Source organism: Bufo gargarizans, chromosome 2 (genome assembly GCF_014858855.1).
Source record: "Bufo gargarizans isolate SCDJY-AF-19 chromosome 2, ASM1485885v1, whole genome shotgun sequence".
Taxonomy (NCBI): domain Eukaryota; kingdom Metazoa; phylum Chordata; class Amphibia; order Anura; family Bufonidae; genus Bufo; species Bufo gargarizans.
This window is the reverse complement of record NC_058081.1, coordinates 505,123,516-505,143,059: the sequence shown is the minus strand read 5'-3', so window position 1 is coordinate 505,143,059 and position 19,544 is coordinate 505,123,516. Positions and strand designations below refer to the sequence as shown.

The window sequence follows — 19,544 nt, the reverse complement described above, 5'->3', positions numbered from 1 at the left end:
AGAGTACTTGTACTCGTGCAAATGTCCCCAATACCACTGCCGATACCTGCTGGCCGCTTGCGGCGGTGCTCTCAGCAGTTCGGTGTGGGGGAAGGAATTCTGTGACTCGCATTACCGGCACCCGACCTCTGAGAGGGCGCTGTGATCCACGCAATTAACCCCTCAGGTGTGGCACCTGAGGGGTTAATTGCGCGGATCACAGCGTCCTCTCAGAGGTCGGGTGTCGGTAATGTTCTTCAGTCTCTGCATTGGTGGCAGTGGTCAGTGCGCCCCCCTCCCCAGTATTAATCATTGTATGTTAGTGAGCAGCAATATACTCACGTGCGACGTGGCCGCCGGGCGCTCCTTCTTCTGTCTGTATAGCGCATTGCTAATGCTATAAGCATTAGCAATGCGCCGCACAGACAGAAGAAGGAGCGCCCGGTGGCCACGGCGCACGTGAGTATAATGCTGCTCACTAACATACAATGGCAGCCAGGACTTCTGTAGCGTTCTGGCTGCCATGGTAACCGATCGGAGCCCCAGCATTACACTGCTGGGACTCCGATCGGAACTGCCCACTGCCACCAATGATGGGGGGGAGGAGGGGGACCCTGTGGCCACTGCCACCAATGATTAATACTGGGGAGGGAGGGGGGGCGCACTGCCCACTGCCACCAATGATGGCGGGGAGGAGGGGGACCCTGTGGCCACTGCCACCAATGATTAATACTGGGGAGGGAGGGGGGGGCGCACTGCCCACTGCCACCAATGATGGGGGGGGAGGAGGGGGACCCTGTGGCCACTGCCACCAATGATTAATACTGGGGAGGGAGGGAGGGAGGCACACTGCCCACTGCCACCAATGATGGGGTGGAGGAGGGGGACCCTGTGGCCACTGCCACCAATGATTAATACTAGGGTGGGGGGGTTGAGTTACCAGAGGGGGCTGATAAGAGGGAGAGGCTGGGGTGCTGATCAGAGGCTAGGGTGCTGATCAGAGGCTGCGGTGCTGATCAGATACTGGGGATCTGATCAGAGGCTGGGGGCTGTTTTTTGGACTTTTGGTTGGTTAGTGGTCACAAAATAAATGTGTTATTTATTTAATTGTTATAATTGGTATCGGTAATTGGTATCGGTGAGTACTTAAATAAAAGTATCGGTACTCGTACTTGGTCTAAAAAAAATGGTATCGGGACATCCCTAGTATTTAGTTCTATTGAGGCAGTATTTTGTGCTGCACTATGATATTTGTTTCTGTTGACGCAGTATTTTGTGCTGCACTGTTGTATTTGGATCTGTTGAGGCAGTATTTTGCTCTGCACTGTGGTATTTGGTTCTGCTGAGGCAGTATTTTGTACTGCACTGTGGTATTTGAATCTGTTGAGGCAGTATTTTGCTCTGCACTGTGGTATTTGGTTCTGCTGACGCAGTATTTTTCTCTGCACTGTGGTATTTGGTTCTGCTGAGGCAGTATTTTGTACTGCACTGTGGTATTTGGTTCTGCTGAGGCAGTATTTTGTACTGCACTGTGGTATTTGGATCTGTTGAGGCAGTATTTTGCTCTGCACTGTGGTATTTGGTTCTGCTGAGGCAGTATTTTGCTCTGCACTGTGGTATTTGGTTCTGCTGAGGCAGTATTTTGTACTGCACTGTGGTATTTGGATCTGTTGAGGCAGTATTTTGCTCTGCACTGTGGTATTTGGTTCTGCTGAGGCAGTATTTTGCTCTGCACTGTGGTATTTGGTTCTGCTGAGGCAGTATTTTGTACTGCACTGTGGTATTTGGTTCTGCTGAGGCAGTATTTTGTGCTGCACTGTGATATTTGGTTCTGTTGACGCAGTATTTTTGGTTCTGCTGAGGCAGTATTTTGCTCTGCACTGTGGTATTTGGTTCTGCTGAGGCAGTATTTTGTACTGCACTGTGGTATTTGGATCTGTTGAGGCAGTATTTTGCTCTGCACTGTGGTATTTGGTTCTGCTGACGCAGTATTTTGCTCTGCACTGTGGTATTTGGTTCTGCTGAGGCAGTATTTTGTACTGCATTGTGGTATTTGGTTCTGCTGAGGCAGTATTTTGTACTGCATTGTGGTATTTGGTTCTGCTGAGGCAGTATTTTGTGCTGCACTATGGTATTTTGTTCTGTTGACGCAGTATTTTGTGCACCTACATTCCCTGGATATAATGGAGGCCATTTTGGCACCAAAGATGATAAAAATTAAAGCATGCATGTGGAACCTACACTCCCTGAATTGTATGGCAGCCGTCATGGCACATAACAGGTAGAACTTAGTGTTAGGTTCCCGTCTTACAGAGATCGCCTTGACGTGCAGCAGACGGGCTCAAATAATTTTGTACAAAATGATTTGGCAATCATCTCTAATTTATAAGCATAGCACTAGCAATTATAATGCATTTTTGTACTTTATTTGGTTTGCAGAGAGATGTTGCATTGCATGTTTTGTTATACTGTATGTTGTGTTTTCAGCCATAGCAACGTGCATCTGCGCATTGGGATGTGCTGATTGACCCCTTTTTTTTCTTTGCAGTTTGTACTAGAGGTGTGGCTGACACTTCAGTCGTGTAACTTCTGACCAGCCTGTCTGCCCCATAGGCTGATTTTAATTAGTATGAGTATAAATCTTAGCCTGCTCTCCCTCATTCACTGGCACCAGGAGAGGTATAGGGTGGACTTTAATTGCATTCGTTGGTGGCCATTTGGCACCAGTAGAGGTGTGGAGTGGGATGACTGACCCCCTTTTTTTCTTTACAGTATTTTGTGCTACATTGTGGTATTTGGTTCCGCTGAGGCAGTATTTTGTGCTACATTGTGGTATTTGGTTCCGCTGAGGCAGTATTTTGTGCTGCACTGTGGTATTTGGTTCTGCTTAGGCAGTATTTTGTGCTGCGCTGTGGTATTTGGTTCTGCTGAGGCAGTATTTTGTGCTGCATCGTGGTATTTGGTTCTGCTTAGGCAGTATTTTGTGCTGCGCTGTGGTATTTGGTTCCGCTGAGGCAGTATTTTGTGCTGCACTGTGGTATTTGGTTCCGCTGAGGCAGTATTTTGTGCTGCACTGTGGTATTTGGTTCCGCTGAGGCAGTATTTTGTGCTGCGCTGTGGTATTTGGTTCTGCTGAGGCAGTATTTTGTGCTGCATCGTGGTATTTGGTTCTGCTTAGGCAGTATTTTGTGCTGCACTGTGGTATTTGGTTCTGCTGAGGCAGTATTTTGTGCTGCACTGTGATATTTGGTTCTGTTGACGCAGTATTTTGTGCTAAATTGTTGTATTTGGTTCTGCTTAGGCAGTATTTTGTGCAGCACTGTGGTATTTGGTTCTGCTGAGGCAGTATTTTGTGCTGCACTGTGATATTTGGATCTGTTGACGCAGTATTTTGTGCTACATTGTGGTATTTGGTTCAGCTGAGACTGTATTTTGTGCTGCATCGTGGTATTTGGTTCTGCTTAGGCAGTATTTTGTGCTGCACTGTGGTATTTGGTTCTGCTGAGGCAGTATTTTGTGCTGCACTGTGATATTTGGTTCTGTTGACGCAGTATTTTGTGCTAAATTGTTGTATTTGGTTCTGCTTAGGCAGTATTTTGTGCAGCACTGTGGTATTTGGTTCTGCTGAGGCAGTATTTTGTGCTGCACTGTGATATTTGGATCTGTTGACGCAGTATTTTGTGCTACATTGTGGTATTTGGTTCAGCTGAGACTGTATTTTGTGCTGCACTGTGGTATTTGGTTCTGCTGAGGCAGTATTTTGTGCTGCACTGTGGTATTTGGTTCCGCTGAGGCAGTATTTTGTGCTGCACTGTGGTATTTGGTTCTGCTGAGGCAGTATTTTGTGCTGCACTGTGGTATTTGGTTCCGCTGAGGCAGTATTTTGTGCTGCACTGTGGTATTTGGTTCTGCTGAGGCAGTATTTTGTACGTGTTATCAAATGTGTTCAACATATGGTTTGATGGCATTAGATCTTTGTTTATATTATCTCCATACCCATACATGTTCCACCACCTCCCCCTCCATGCTTGGGTGCATCCCTTTCTCCCCCAGTATGTGGAGTGCACTGTGCGCTCCACTATTCTTTGTGGAGCGCAGGGTGCGTTCCAGCATGCGTTCCACCACGGCCCTGGACTTCCGGTCATGTGACTCACACATCCGGTGCGCCATTGCCGTCAAGTTGCCTCCGCTGCCCCATTTATCTGCGGTCCTCCAATAATGGTGATGCATTGCTACACCACCACTCTCTAGTATGGTGGCCGCATTGTGCGCTCTATCATTCATGTGGGAGGCGTGATGCGTTCCACCATGCGTCTCATTGCGGCCCCTTATTTCCGGCCATGTGACTTATACATCCGGCATATTCAGCCGCATAGCTGCGGCCCCTATTCATCCTTTAATTCTCTTTTAAAAATTCGTTATATAGAAAAATCGTTAAATTTTGATCTTAACAGAACTCTGGGCATTAGTAGCCCTTATTGGTATTTGTTTCATCTAAATATTGAATACAATAATCATTATGGTGATCGGATATTATCATGGTTCGTCATATGCGTTCCACCAGCCGATCATGTGACCTGTACTTCCAGTTTCCGGCCACAAGCGGCCTAATACACCCCTTGATTGCTGACAGTACCTTGCTGCACAGGTGAATCATATGTAAACCTTATTTGTTACTCTTTATAACATGACACCCCACCACTTGGTCTTTTACTCCTGAGGAAGCCGGATTGCTCCGGCCATACGCGTTGGGTGCTTTCTTATTCTTACAGGTCCACTATACCAGCGGTCTATTTAGGTTTGACATTTTTGTATTCAGACTTTATTTTGGTTTGCGTGTATCCTTAATGGTCTTACCTTATTTCATATTTGCCCTATGCTTGATATTGTACATGCTGGTTTATAATATACATGCTTAATTGTGGCACTTAGTGGACCTGTATGTGTCGGTTATATTTACTGTATACCGCACTTTGTTCTAATTGTATACAATTTTTAATCTGTATTTGTTGGTGTGTCTAATAAACTTCATATTTTTGATAATTTTGGATTGTTGGATGTGCATATATGGGGTGGTTTCTATGACTCTCTCTTGGGTCCGTTGACATTGTCCTATGGGTTTTTTTTTACCACCCTTTGCACTCCATATTTTATCAGGTGTGCCCCCTCATTTGTGTATCTCTCTGAGACAGTATTTTGTGCTGCACTGTGGTATTTGGTTCTGCTGAGGCAGTATTTTGTGCTGCACTGTGGTATTTGGTTCTGCTGAGGCAGTATTTTGTGCTGCACTGTGGTATTTGGTTCTGCTGAGGCAGTATTTTATGCTGCACTGAGGTATTTGGTTCTGCTGAGGCAGTATTCTGTGCTGCACTATGATATTTGGTTCTGTTGACGCAGTATTTTGTGCTGCACTGTGGTATTTGGTTCCGCTGAGGCAGTATTTTGTGCTGCACTGTGGTATTTGGTTCTGCTGAGGCAGTATTTTGTGCTGAACTATGATATTTGGTTCTGTTGACGCAGTACTTTGTGCTGCACTGTGGTATTTGGTTCCGCTGAGGCAGTATTTTGTGCTGCATCGTGGTATTTGGTTCTGCTGAGGCAGTATTTGTGTTGCACTGTGGTATTTGGTTCCGCTGAGGCAGTATTTTGTGCTGCACTGTGGTATTTGGTTCTGCTGAGGCAGTATTTTGTGGTATTTGGTTCTATTGAGGCAGTATTTTGTGCGGCACTATGGTATTTGGTTCTGCTGAGGGAGTATTTTGTGCGGCACTATGGTATTTGGTTCTGCTGAGGGAGTATTTTATGCTGCACTGTGGTAGTTTGTTCTACACTCCAGTATTACTGACGCTGCCCACTTTTGTTGTCCCTGCCTACATGTGTTGCCCCACCTTCTATCAGTTTGGAGCCCACCTACAACATGGGGCCACATATAGGTTTTTTTCCAGGACCACTTTAAGTTCCCAATCCCCCTGACTCCTAAAATGGACTTCCGCCTATAATGCTAACATTGAGATATGCCAATAAATCAAAAGTTACTGCAACTTCTCAAATGTAGTGAGAAGCAAATATCATGAGGATCAGTGATAGTTATTACTATCGCTCGTTCTCATACAGCTTCAATGTTTCAATATTTAGGTGTAATTTAGGTGTCCACATGAACGATTGTTCCAGCAGAAACGTCTGAAGGACTCATTCATCAGGTGATCTGCGGCACCTTTAGACGGGCAGATTATTGGGAATGAGCGTTCATACTAATGTTCGTCCCCGATAATCTGCTTGACAATTGGACATTGTAAACCCAACGTTAGGGATCCCTTTGCAAGGGCCTCTGACTGTAGTACTGCCCTGATGGCTGCCCTGGTAGTTCTCCTCCCTTTCTTATCAGTAGGTGATATTTGAATCCAGTCCAATGCTGGTTTACACGCCCCAATTGTCGGGCAGATTATCGGGGAAGAATGTTTCTACGAACGCTTGTTCCCGATAATCTGTCCATCTAAAGGTGCTGCAGATCATCCAATGAACAAGCAAAAGGCCCATTCATTGGGTAAAACAATCGTTTATGGGGACACCGAAATTACCGTTTCCGGGCAGCAGATTGTGCGGTGTAAGCCTACAAATAATGCAGCTGTATAAGGACGAGCAATGGCAGTACCCGTCACTTGTCCTCGCACAGCAGAAGTGATATGCATCGCTTCACCTCCAATACGCATATGCAATTTTTAGGAAGGAACGCCTCCTTCCCGACATTGTGTGATTGATCACTGCATGTAAATGCAGCATTAGGCTCTGTTCCATTCATTATGGAAGCCATGGTGCGGTGCCAGATCTGCTGCACAAAGGTTCCAAGCTGGCCAGCAGACCTTATTGATTTATTATGTGGTCAGTCAGGAATTCATCATTTGACGGCAAGAATTCTTGCTGTAAAAATGAAAGAAAACCAGAGAGAACAACCAGAGAAAAGCCTTAACATGAATGTGAACACAGTCTTAGGCCTCATGCACATGACTGTTCAGTTTTTTTGCGGTCCACAATCCGCGGATCCGCAAAAAAATGGAAGCCGCCCGTGTGCCTTCCGCAATTTGCAGAACGCAACGGGCCGTCAATATTAATGCCTATTCTTGTCCGCAAAGCGCGGACAAGAATAGGACATGTTATATTTTTTTAGCGGGGCCGCGGAACGGAGCAACGGATGTGGACAGCACACGGAGTGCATGAGGCCTTAAACTGGAGAAATATTTTTCCAAGAAAACTACAGCTCTGCTAAACTCCAGTGCGCAGACAGGTTTCCCCGGCCGGGCTACTGACTGGAAAGCTGCTTGTTTGTGGCGATATTAATAGGCTTTTGTACCAAGCCTGACTCATGAAGGTCTAAATTAAACTGGCACAACAAAAGGCGTGGATTTTATATCAGAGGAGGTAAAGGCAAATTTCAAAATTTGGCTGTAGATCAGCAATTCCTAGGAAGCAGGACAAGCTACTATTAAATATATATTTTCTGTGAATTACAATTGCAATAGTATTTTCTGCAGCTCTGTACAGGGAATGCACTTACATTGGTCACTGAGTCCAGAGCTTTTATGCTCACTTTCTATGACCAATTTCATAGGAAGCTAAACATATTTTTGAACCGTGGGACGAAGTTAGAGGATATAGATGACACCTACATAAACAGAGGAAAAACATACAGCGTCCATGCAGATGTTGGCCCCAGTCTGATTCGGACCCATGACTCTAGTACTCATTATACCCTGCTCTCTACCCAGATACCATAAATAGTGAAAAATTTGTCTGGATAGACTAACACAGTATCCAGATAAATAGTGCTTAATGTGTCTGGATAGAGTGACACAGTGCCGAGATAAATAGTGCCTACGGTGTCTGGATAGAGTGACACAGTGCCGAGATAAATAGTGCCTACGGTGTCTGGATAGAGTGACACAGTGCCCAGATGAATAGTGCCTACGGTGTCTGGGTATAGTGACACAGGTCCCAGATAAATAGTGCCTACGGTGTCTGGATAGAGTGACACAGTACCGAGATAAATAGTGCCTACGGTGTCTGGATAGAGTGACACAGTGCCCAGATAAATAGTGCCTACGGTGTCTGGATAGAGTTACACAGTACCGAGATAAATAGTGCCTACTGTGTCTGGATAGAGTGACACAGCGCCCAGATAAATAGTGCTTAATGTATCTGGATAAAGTGACACAGTGCCCAGATAAAAAGAGCCTACTGTGTCTGGGTAGAGTGACACAGTACCGAGATAAATAGTGCTTAATGTGTCTTGATAGAGTGACACAGTGCCCGGATAAATAGTGCCTATTATATCTGGATAGAGTGATACAGTACCGAGATAAACAATGCCTACTGTGTCTAGATAGAGTGACACAGTGCCCAGATAAATAGTGCTTAATGTGTCTGGATAGAGTGATATAGTTCTCAGATAAACAGTGCCTACAGTGTGTCTGGATAGAGTGACACAGTGCCCAGATAAATGGTGCCTACTGTGTCTTGATAGAGTGAGTACCCGGATAAATAGTGCTTACTGTGTCTGGCTAGAGTGACACAGTACCCAAATAAATAATGCCTACTGTGTCTGGGTATAGTGACACAGTGCCCAGATAAATAGTGCATACTGTGTCTGGTTATAGTGACACAGTTCCCAGATAAATAGTGCCTATGGTGTCTGGGTATAGTGACACAGTTCCCAGATAAATAGTGCCTACGGTGTCTGGGTATAGTGACACAGGTCTCAGATAAATAGTGCCTACTGTGTCTGGGTATAGTGACACAGTGCCCAGATAAATAGTGCCTACGGTGTCTGGGTATAGTGACACAGGTCTCAGATAAATAGTGCCTACTGTGTCTGGGTATAGTGACACAGTGCCCAGATAAATAGTGCCTACTGTGTCTGGGTATAGTGACACAGTGCCCAGATAAATAGTGCCTACTGTGTCTTGGTATAGTGACACAGTACCGAGATAAATAGTGCCTATGGTGTCTGGGTATAGTGACACAGTGCCCAGATAAATAGTGCCTACTGTGTCTGGGTATAGTGACACAGTGCCCAGATAAATAGTGCCTACTGTGTCTTGGTATAGTGACACAGTGCCTAGATAAATAGTGCCTACTGTGCCTGGGGACAGTGACAGAGTATCCAGATAGTAAGAGAGTGCTTAGACAATGCCACGCAGTGCCAAAGAGTGCCCAGAAAATAATGGATATATGCCCAGAAAAAGTAGTGTCATACAGAGTCCCATACAGTTGACTCAGTTCCCCAATAATGCCTACCATTTCTCACTAGAGATGAGCAAACTGATTCATTCATCAGAGTTCTTGAGCAGTGAGGGACTTACCTGCTGCTTGATTGGCAGGGCTGGACATCACTCCAGTATCTGACCAGCCTGGTATCTAAAGCAGGAAATGTATTGTAATGTATGTATTTATGACTGCATAAACAGGTTATGAGAGAACCATGGTACATAATAGGGCTTCATTGTACCCACCAACAGTCAGTTCATAATGAAGCCCCTTACATTATGAGTGTCTGTAGGCACCCAAGTGTACTTCTGGACATTACATAAAGCTGCTAGATCTCATTGCAGATGCTGAGCTTGTGTCTCCACCTGTCACATGTTATTTATTCTTGTGAAGTCCTCTTAAGTAACAGAGAGACTTTTAATGTCCATTAGAGAGCAATGGCTGGTACAGATGAGGTCAATGTTTGGGCAGATACTCTATATAAACAGTATGTGCACTGTTTACAGTTTCAAAAAGGCCCAGTAGGTAAGGGGGTCCATTGTCTCTTTAACCGCTTCACATCCTGGCCATTTTTCCTTTCCTGACAGAGCCATCTTTTGCAAATCTGACATGTGACACTTTATGTAGTAATAACTTTAAAACGCTTTTACTTATACAGGCCATTCTGAGATTGTTTTCTCGTGACATATTGTACTTCATGACAGTGGTAAAATTGAGTTTAAAAAATCATTTTTAATTATAAAAAACACCAAATTTACCAAAAATTTGGAAAAATTAGCACATTTCCAAATTTCGATTTCTCTACTTTTATAATAGTTATTACTTTACATTCCCCATATGTCTACTTCATGTTTGGATCATTTTGTGAATGTCATTTCATTTTTTGGGGGCGTTAGAAGGCTTAGAAGTTTAGAAGCAAACCCACTTTTTAAGGACCAGTTCAGGTCTGAAGTAACTTTGTGAGGCTTACATAATATAAACCACCCAAAAATGACCACATTTTAGAAACTACACCCCTCAGGGTATTCAAAACTGATTTTAAAAAATTTGTTAACCCTTTAGGTGTTCCACAAGAATTAATGGAAAATGGAGATGAAATTTCAGAATTTCACTTTTTTGACAGATTTTCAATTTTAATAATTATTTCCCGCTAACAAAGCAAGGGTTAACAGACAAACAAAACTCAATATTTGTTGCCCTGAGTCTGTAGTTTACAAAAACACCCCATATGTGGTCGTAAACTGCAGTATGGCCACACGACAGGGCGCAGAAGGAAAGGAACGCCATATGGTTTTTGGAAGGCAGATTTTGCTGGACTGGTTTTTTGAAGCCCCCCTGATGCACCCCTAGAGTAGAAACTCAAAAAAGTGACGCATTTTGGAAAATACACCCCTCAAGGTATTCAAAACTGATTTTACAAACTTTGGTAACGCTTTAGGTGTTCCACAAGAGTTAATGGAATGTGGAGATAAAATTTCAGAATTTACATTTTTGGGCAAATTTTCAATTTTAATCAATTTTTTCCAGTAACAAAGCAAGGGTTAACAGCCAAACAAAACTCAATATTTATTTCCCTGATTCTGTAGTTTACAGAAACACCCCATATGTGGTCGTAAACTGATGTATGGCCACACGGCAGGGCGCAGAAGGAAAGGAACGCCATATGGTTTTTGGAAGGAGTTGTAGTTTTGCAACAGCTGGAGAGCCGCAGGTTGGCCAGCCCTGCTCTAGGTGCTAGCGGGGCGTTGCTGCAGCACCTAGAGGCTCCGTCTTCTCACCCTTTGGCACTCCCATGTCCAGTTGATTGACGTCCTAGTTCTCCTCTGTGCCCGTAAAATCCTGCGCCTGCGCCGTCCCATTTAGTATTCAGCGCAGGCGCAGTGAATGAAGCCGGCAGCAGGAGAGCGTCCTTCACTCACTGCGCCTGCGCCGAATACTAAACGGGATGGCGCAGGCGCAGGATTTACGGGGCACTGAGGAGAACTAGGACATCAATCATCTGGACATGGGAGTGCCAAACGGTGAGAGCCTCTAGGTACTGCAGCAACCTAGAAACTCATTAGCGTATTATAAAAGTCTTTATTTTGAGGGAACGGCGGCAGGCAGGGAGTTAAAAATCATACAGTTATGTTCTGCTAATGTCAGCCAGATACATAACGATTTTTCTGATAACAGAAACCCTTTAAATGGAAGAAATAAATGCTGGAACAGCACACTAGCATTCTATGTGTAAGTGTGTATACAGAGATAGCTGTCACTCACTGATAGTTGTACACAGGAGGAGGTGTCATTAGTGATTGATAGCATTCTCTGTGTAAGTGTGTATACAGAGATAGCTGTCACTCACTGATAGTTGTACACAGGAGGAGGTGCTATCAGTGATTGATAGCATTCTCTGTGTAAGTGTGTATATGTAGATAGCAGTCAGTTACTGATAGTTGTACACAGGAGGAGGTGTCATTAGTGATTGATAGCATTCTTTGTGTAAGTGTGTATACAGAGATAGCTGTCGGTCACTGATAGTTGTACACAGGAGGAGGTGCTATCAGTGATTGATAGCATTCTCTGTGTAAGTGTGTATATGTAGATAGCAGTCAGTTACTGATAGTTGTACACAGGAGGAGGTGTCATTAGTAATTGATAGCATTCTCTGTGTAAGTGGGTATACAGAGATAGCTGTCACTCACTGATAGTTGTACACAGGAGGAGGTGTCATTAGTGATTGATAGCATTCTTTGTGTAAGTGTGTATACAGAGATAGCTGTCAGTCACTGATAGTTGTACACAGGAGGAGGTGCTATCAGTGATTGATAGCATTCTTTGTGTAAGTATGTATATGTAGATAGCAGTCAGTTACTGATAGTTGTACACAGGGGGAGGTGTCATTAGTGATTGATAGCATTCTATGTGTAAGTGTGTATACAGAGATAGCGCTCATTGCATACATCCCAACTTTGTAAACGACCAAAGAGGGACACATTGTGCTGCAAATTTTTTCCGGTAATATGGGCTGCCGGACTGGGAATCTCCCTGTGCACTCCTCCCACACAGTGCTGCAGCGCGAGCTGTGCCTACAGGGGAGTGCCGGAGTTGATCTGACCATCAGGAATGGGACAAGGTGAGTAGTTTCTGTTTTTATTTATATTTGCGGTTAATTCACACGTGCGTATGTGTTTTGCAGATCCTCAAAACACGGACACTGGCAATGTGCGTTCTGCATTTTGCGAACCGCACATCGCCAGTACTCTAATAGAAAATGCCTTTTCTCGTCCGTTTCAGTGCTTATGGATGTGACCGCTCAGGAGACCTGAGCAGAAGGAATACTTCAGACTGTTATCTCGGAGCTGCTGTCAGGTTTCCAGTACTGTGTGCTGAGCCGTCTTGTCTCTTCTCCCCAACCCCGTTCATACCAGACACAAGGGAGGATCCTGCAGTGCACTCTCCTGTCCTACAGACCATGATTGTGGATTACAGCATAGCTGTGCATCGCTGCTTATATGCTGTGTCTCCTCTGCTGCTCACCTCCATAAGCGCTGCCGCTCCAGTGAGAGAGTTGTAGAGGAGCACGGCATGAAGGCTGGGACAGCGGGTCCCTGCTCTGTGTATGATGTGGGAGGCAGCAGAGGCTGCCCTATTTACCTGCACAGCAGAGGATCAATCACAGTTTAGGGACTGAAAGCCGGCTGTTCACTTCTACAGCACAGTGACCGGCCTGGGAGATGCGGATCAGCAAATGCGGATGAGGACAGCACATTCCGGCCCTATTGAAAATAAATAGGTCCGCACCTGTTCCGCAGAATTGCGGAACAGATGCGGACCCATTTTGCAGATCTGTGAATGGACCCTAAGGCCTCTTTCAGATAGGCGTCCCGGATGTACATTGCGGGAAACCCATGCGAGTGTGCACACAATTTCAGTCAGTTTTGACTGCAATTGCGTTGATCAGTTTTTTCCACGCGAGTGCAATGCATTTTGCACGCACGTGATAAAAAACTGAATGTGGTACCCAGACCCGAACTTCTTCACTGAAGTTTGGGTTTGGGTTCAGCGTTGTGTAGATGTTGTTATTTTCCCTTATAACAGGTTATAAGGGAAAATAATAGCATTCTGAATACAGAATGCATAGTAAAATAGCGCTGGAGGGGTTAAAAAAAATAAAAATAATCTAACTCACCTCATCCACTTGATTGCACAGCCGGCATCGTCTTCTTTCTTCTTCTTTGAGGACCTTCAAAAGGACCTTTGATGACGTGGTGAGTGCGGTGACGTCAGCGCAGGTCCTGCTGAATGAAGATGCTTGCTTGCGGATGCTATGCGATTTTCACGCAGCCCCATTCATTTCTATGGGGCCCGTGTTGAGTGAAAAACGCAGTATATAGAACATGCTCCGATTTTCACGCAACGCACAAGTGATGCGTGAAAATCACTGCTCATCTGCACAGCCCCATTGAAGTGAATGGGTCCGGATTCAGTGCGGGTGCAATGCTGTGTGAAAGGGGCCTAAGGGTCCATTAACACGTCAGTATTTTGTAATCCACATCCAATCCAATCCGAATTTGCGGAACAGAATGCGGACCCATTCATTTCAATGGCCCCACAAAAATTGCGAACAGCACTCAGTTGTTCTGTTCCTATGAGAGTGCTGGTGATGTGCGGTCTGCAAAATGCGGAACGCACATTGCCATTGTCTGTGTTTTGCGGATCCGCAAAACACATACGGACGTGTGAATGGCCCACACATACGGACGTGTGAATGGACCTTATTACTGAGGGGGCACAGATAAGGTTTTACCACTGTGAAGGGGGCACAAAGAGGACATTTCTACTGTGAGGGGGCGCACAATGAGATCCTAACTACTATAAGGGGGCACAATGAAGGCATATCTATTGTGAAGTGGCACAGAGGGCATAACTACTGTGAAGAGGCATAACAACTGTTATCGGGCACAGAAAGGGCATATCTACTGTGAGGGGGCACAAAGAGGTCATAACTAATCTGAAGGGGTCCAATGAGGACATAACTACTGTTACGGGGACACAGTGAGGGCATAAAAACTGTGAAGTGGCAAAATGAAGGGATAATTACTGCGAGGGGGGCACAATGTGGGTATAATTAATGTGATGGGGCAAAATGTGGGCATAACTACTGTGAGGAGGGCAAAATGTGGGCATAACTACTTTAAAGGGGCGCAATTATTACTATTATTTATTATTAAAGCGCCATTCATTCCATAGCGCTGTACATATGAGAAGAGGCATACATACATAATACAGACAATTGCACTAAGCATGAACAAGGCAAGTTACAAACTGGTACAAAAGGAGAGAGGACCCTGCCCGCGAGGGCTTACAATCTACATGGCAGTGAGAGCATTACTACTGTGAGGGCACACAGTGTGGGCATAACTACTGTGAGGGAGCACAATTTGGGCATTACTTTGAGAGGGTGCATTAAGGGCATAACTACTGTGTGGTGGCACATTGGGAGCATAACTACTGTGATGGGGCACAATGTCGGCATTACTATTGTGAGGGGCACAATGTAGGCACAAATACTGTGCAGGGAGAAAATGAAGACATAATAACTATGAGTGGGCACAATGTTTTAAAGTATTGGGGTTGTGGAGGATACCCCGGGTGCAAAACACCTTAGGCACGTCACTAACTGGGTGAACGTAATTTTATGAAAAAGCAGGGATGTAAAGTGTAAGTTACAAGTTTTGCTAATTCTTTTCCCACAAAATGATATATCTCTCTGCTCAGCTTCTCCTGCTCTGTAACATCCTGACTGCAGATTGCGATGACAGGTCCCTTCTAAAAGCAGCTTTCTGCTGTCTAATAAATTGTTTGTGCTAATAAATTTCTTAGGTCAAAATAGCTGTTGTTAAAAAGACTTAAAGGGGTATTCTCACCTTAGTCATTACTTGCTGATATCAGAATACCCTTTCATTGCAGTGGCCAGTGGTGGAACAGTGAATAGGAGCTACCAAAATAGCTTAGCCCGCTTGGCTTTTTCCATAACCTCAACCAACTGTGGCTGCAACATACAGTGAGTATTCCCCTTTAAAGGGAACCTGTCACATTGAACATGTTATATGAGCTGCAGGCAGCATGTTATAGAGCAGGAGGAGCTGAGCAGATTGATATATACATGGTGAGTAACCCTTTTATTTCAGAAACGAAAGGGAAAATGAAATATCTGAATACCCCAGCAAGTAATGGGTGAGGGAGCCTATCTTTTAGGCTATGTTCAGAACATGGCTGCCATCTTGAAAGCCACCATATTGGATCAAGGGCAATATTTTCCAATAGGAAGGGTGCGCTTGTAGAATATAAAAGAAGACCATAATTTTCTTAGAAATCAATTGCCGCAATCAGATTTGCAATACCTCTTGTGGTTTAAAAGTTGTCAACACAGAAATTTGCAACAAACCGGGAATGGTCTCTGTGATGCACAGCTATTTGTTCAATGTATTGTCCCTGGTGCTGAACACAGAACTTAAACGTTTTGAACTTTCTGTGTCGATAACTTTTGAACTACAAGAGATATTGCATATCTGATTGTGGCAAAAGATTTCTGAGAAAATTATTGTCTTTTATATTCTACAAGCGCCCCCTTCCTATTGGAAAATCTTGCTCTTGATACAATATGGCAGCTTTCAAGATGGCAGCCATGTTCTGGACATAGCCTAAAAGATAGGCTCCCTCACCCATTACTTGCTGGGGTATTCAGATATTTCATTTTCCCTTTTGTTTCTGAAATAAAAGCGTTACTCACCATGTATATATCAATCTGCTCAGCTCCTCCTGCTCTATAACATGCTGCCTGCAGCTCCTGGATATTCTACATGACCCTCTTCCTATTGAAATTTTTTTCTCTTGATCCGTTATGTTCTGGACATAGCCTAAATGATGGCTCACCCATTACTTGTTATAAGATGTTTCATTTTCCATGTCGTTTCTAAAATAAAAAGGTGTACTGCAACTTTTGATTCACCCTGGACTTTTGTGCGATATTCAGTATAAATTATAAAAATTCCTGCTCATTCTGGGCTTTGAAGTCAAGAAAGTGGTCCTATCAGTGAAGCCTTTACTCTGTGATTGTACGTACAGAAAGAGCGGTCAGTCACTGGTAGGACCATCTCCTTTACTTCAAAGCAGGAATTTAAATGAGTAATCCCATAAAGCTCTATAAAATGATGCTGGCAGATTCCATTGTATCTTTATGGGGGCAAGTTTCCTTTAGGCCTCTTTCACACGGGCGTCATGTTTTTTGCCCGGATAAGAGGCGGGTGCGTTGCGGGAAAATGCGTGATTTTACCACGCGAGTGCAAAACATTGTAAAGCGTTTTGCACTCGGGTGAGAAAAATCTGCATGTTTGGGAAGATTGTATTATTTCCCCTTATAACATGGTTATAAGGGAAAATAATAGCATTCTTAATACAGAATGCATAGTACAATAGCGCTGGAGGGGTTAAAAAAAATAAAAAATAATTTAACTCACCTTAATCTATATGCAGCCGGCATCTCTTCTGTCTTCTTTTTTGCTGTGTGCAGGAAAAGGACCTGTGGTGACGTCACTCCGGTCATCACATGATCCATCACCATGGTTAAAGATCATGTGATGGACCATGTGATGACCGGAGTGACGTCATCACAGGTCCTGTTCCTGCACACAGCAAAAAAGAAGACAGAAGAGATGCCGGCTGCGTGAGCAAGTGTATTAAGGTGAGTTAAATTATTATTATTATTTTTTTAACCCCTCCAGCGCTATTGTACTATGCATTGCTTGCGGATGCTTGCGATTTTCATGCAGCCCCATTCACTTTTATGGGGCCTGTGTTGCGTGATAAACGCACAATATAGAGCATGCTGCGATTTTCACGCAACGCATAATTGATGCATGAAAATCACGGTCATGTGCACAGCCGCATAGAAATAAATGGGTCAGGATTCAGTGCGGGTGCAATGCGTTCACCTCACGCATTGCACCCGCGTGGAAAACTCGCCCGTGTAAAAGGGGCCTAAGGGAGGTTTATGCTTTTTTCACATTTATGAGGTTTTAAGGATGACAAAATAAAGATGTAGCTTTAATTTGTATATATATTGGGTTGGGACCCCTAAAGGGATTTCTTTTTGGTCAGTTGACCATTTGGGATTTTGTTGAAATTATCCCGAGGGTCCCATCTAGGGCCTTCAATTTGATAAACACTTTGATTACGGCACTATTAGGCCCCTTTCACACGGGCGAGATTTCCGTGCGGGTGCAATGCGTGAGTTGAACGCATTGCACCCTCACTGAATCAGGACCCATTCATTTCTATGGGGCTGTTCACATGAGCAGTGATTTTCATGCATCACTTGTGCGTTGCGTGAAAATCGCAGCAAGCTCTATTTTGTGCGTTTTCCACGCAACGCAGGCCCCATAGAAGTGAATGGGGCTGCGTGAAAATCGCAAGCATCCGCAAGCAAGTGCGGATGCGGTGTGATTTTCACGCACGGTTGCTAGGAGACGATCGGGATGGAGACCGGTCATTATTATTTTCCCTTATAACATGGTTATAAGAGAAAATAATAGCATTCTGAATGCAGAATGCATAGTACAATAGCGCTGGAAGGGGTTAAAAAAAAAAGAAAAAATTTAACTCACCTTAATCCACTTGATAGCGCAGCCCGGCTTCTCTTCTGTTTTCTTCTTTGCTGTGTGCAGGAAAAGGACCTGTGGTGACATCACTCCGGTCATCACATGATCCATCACCTTGGTAAAAGATCATGTGACGGACCATGTGATGACCGGAGTGACGTCACCACAGGTCCTTTTCCTGCACATAGCAAAGAAGAAGACAAAAGAGAAGCCGGGCTGCGCGGTCAAGTGGATTAAGGTGAGTTAAATTATTTTTTATTTATTTTTTAACCCCTCCAGCGCTATTGTACTATGCATTCTGTATTCAGAATGCTATTATTTTCCCTTATAACCATGTTATAAGGGAAAATAATACAATCTACAGAACACCGATCCCAAGCCCGAACTTCTGTGAAGAAGTTCGGGTTTGGGTACCAAACATGCCGATTTTTCTTGCGTGTGCAAAACGCATTACAATGTTTTGCACTGGCGCTGAAAAATCGCGCATGTTCCCGCATAGCACCCGCACCTCTTCCCGCAACGCCCATGTGAAAGAGGCCTAAGAGGTCTATGGACTGTTCTTCCCCTTTGTAAGTAAGCTATAAGTTAAAAAAAAAATTGCAAGAAAACAATTACCATATGTATCATGATCGTGAGAAATGAAATGTTCTGCAGCGTTATTCTGAAGAACAATGTAACTTTTATTTGGTGATAATGGTCTTTTGTAAGAGCGCTTATGTACCGTATTTCTTGCCAGGATCAAGCTCTTATGGTCTATTCTTCTAAAGTACCTACTAATAATCTTGCATTTATTTTGTACAGGAGACAACATAATGAATGCATGGTATATATGCATGTAGTAACACATCTCTGATGGTATATTTGTAGCCCTATCACTAATGAGAGTTTTACATCCCATATAGTGTAAGCTTTCAAGGAACAGAAATTGTGCATTGTATAATTTGGCTTTGAGTGGGATGTCACACAGAATGTAGGTGTTAGGCTGTAGAAGAAGATATAAATGCTGAGTGGTAAGACAAACTGTTTTTGCCTTGTAATTGTTAGAAAAATTAGGGTTGAACCAGTAAAATGACGGTTGATCCTTATCTATCAGTATTTTGTGTTACAATATATTTGGTTTATATAATCTGCAGAAGACCTGGACTGGTTAACTGACAATGTTGGCATGTGGTGGAAGAGATTATCTATCTATCTGAGTGCATTGGTCTGCAATTCTTGTCTGGGCTCCCAGAATATTTGTTACAAATGGCCTTAAAGGGGTATTTCCATATTAGACATTTTTTGGCATATCCACTGGATAGATTCAGATTCCACCTTTAAGACCCACACCTATCTCCAGAACCTAGGTCCACAAACCTCAATCCCATTGTCAATCGAACGGTGGCTACTAGAGTTGAGTGGACACCTAGATGTTCGGGTTTGGCCGAACTTCTGAAAAAAGTTCGAGTTCGGGACCCGAACTTGACCCCGAACCCGAACCCTATTGAAGTCAATAGGGACCCGAACTTTTGAGCACTAAAATGGCTGTAAAAATGTTTTGGAAAAGGCTAGAGGGCTGCAAATGGCATCACAATGTGGTTAAGAGCATTGCAAGTGATCTGCAAACAAATGTGGATAGGGAAATTACTTTAAATAACATAAAATACGTAAAAATAAAAA

At 43.9% G+C, this 19,544-nt stretch overlaps 1 protein-coding gene across 7 annotated transcripts in view; it reads left to right on the top strand.

Annotated features, from left to right (window-relative positions):
• ANKS1B (ankyrin repeat and sterile alpha motif domain containing 1B) overlaps positions 1-19,544 on the top strand; it is a 180,546-nt gene that overhangs the window by 13,166 nt on the left and 147,836 nt on the right. For 5 of the 7 annotated variants that reach the window (XM_044281272.1, XM_044281270.1, XM_044281271.1 and 2 more), the window contains one exon: positions 15,196-15,289. The exons of the other annotated variants lie outside the window; for them this stretch is intronic. The gene's annotated coding sequence lies outside the window, so the exon portion shown is untranslated. The remainder of the gene's footprint in view (positions 1-15,195; positions 15,290-19,544) is intronic. 7 annotated transcript variants of the gene reach the window in all.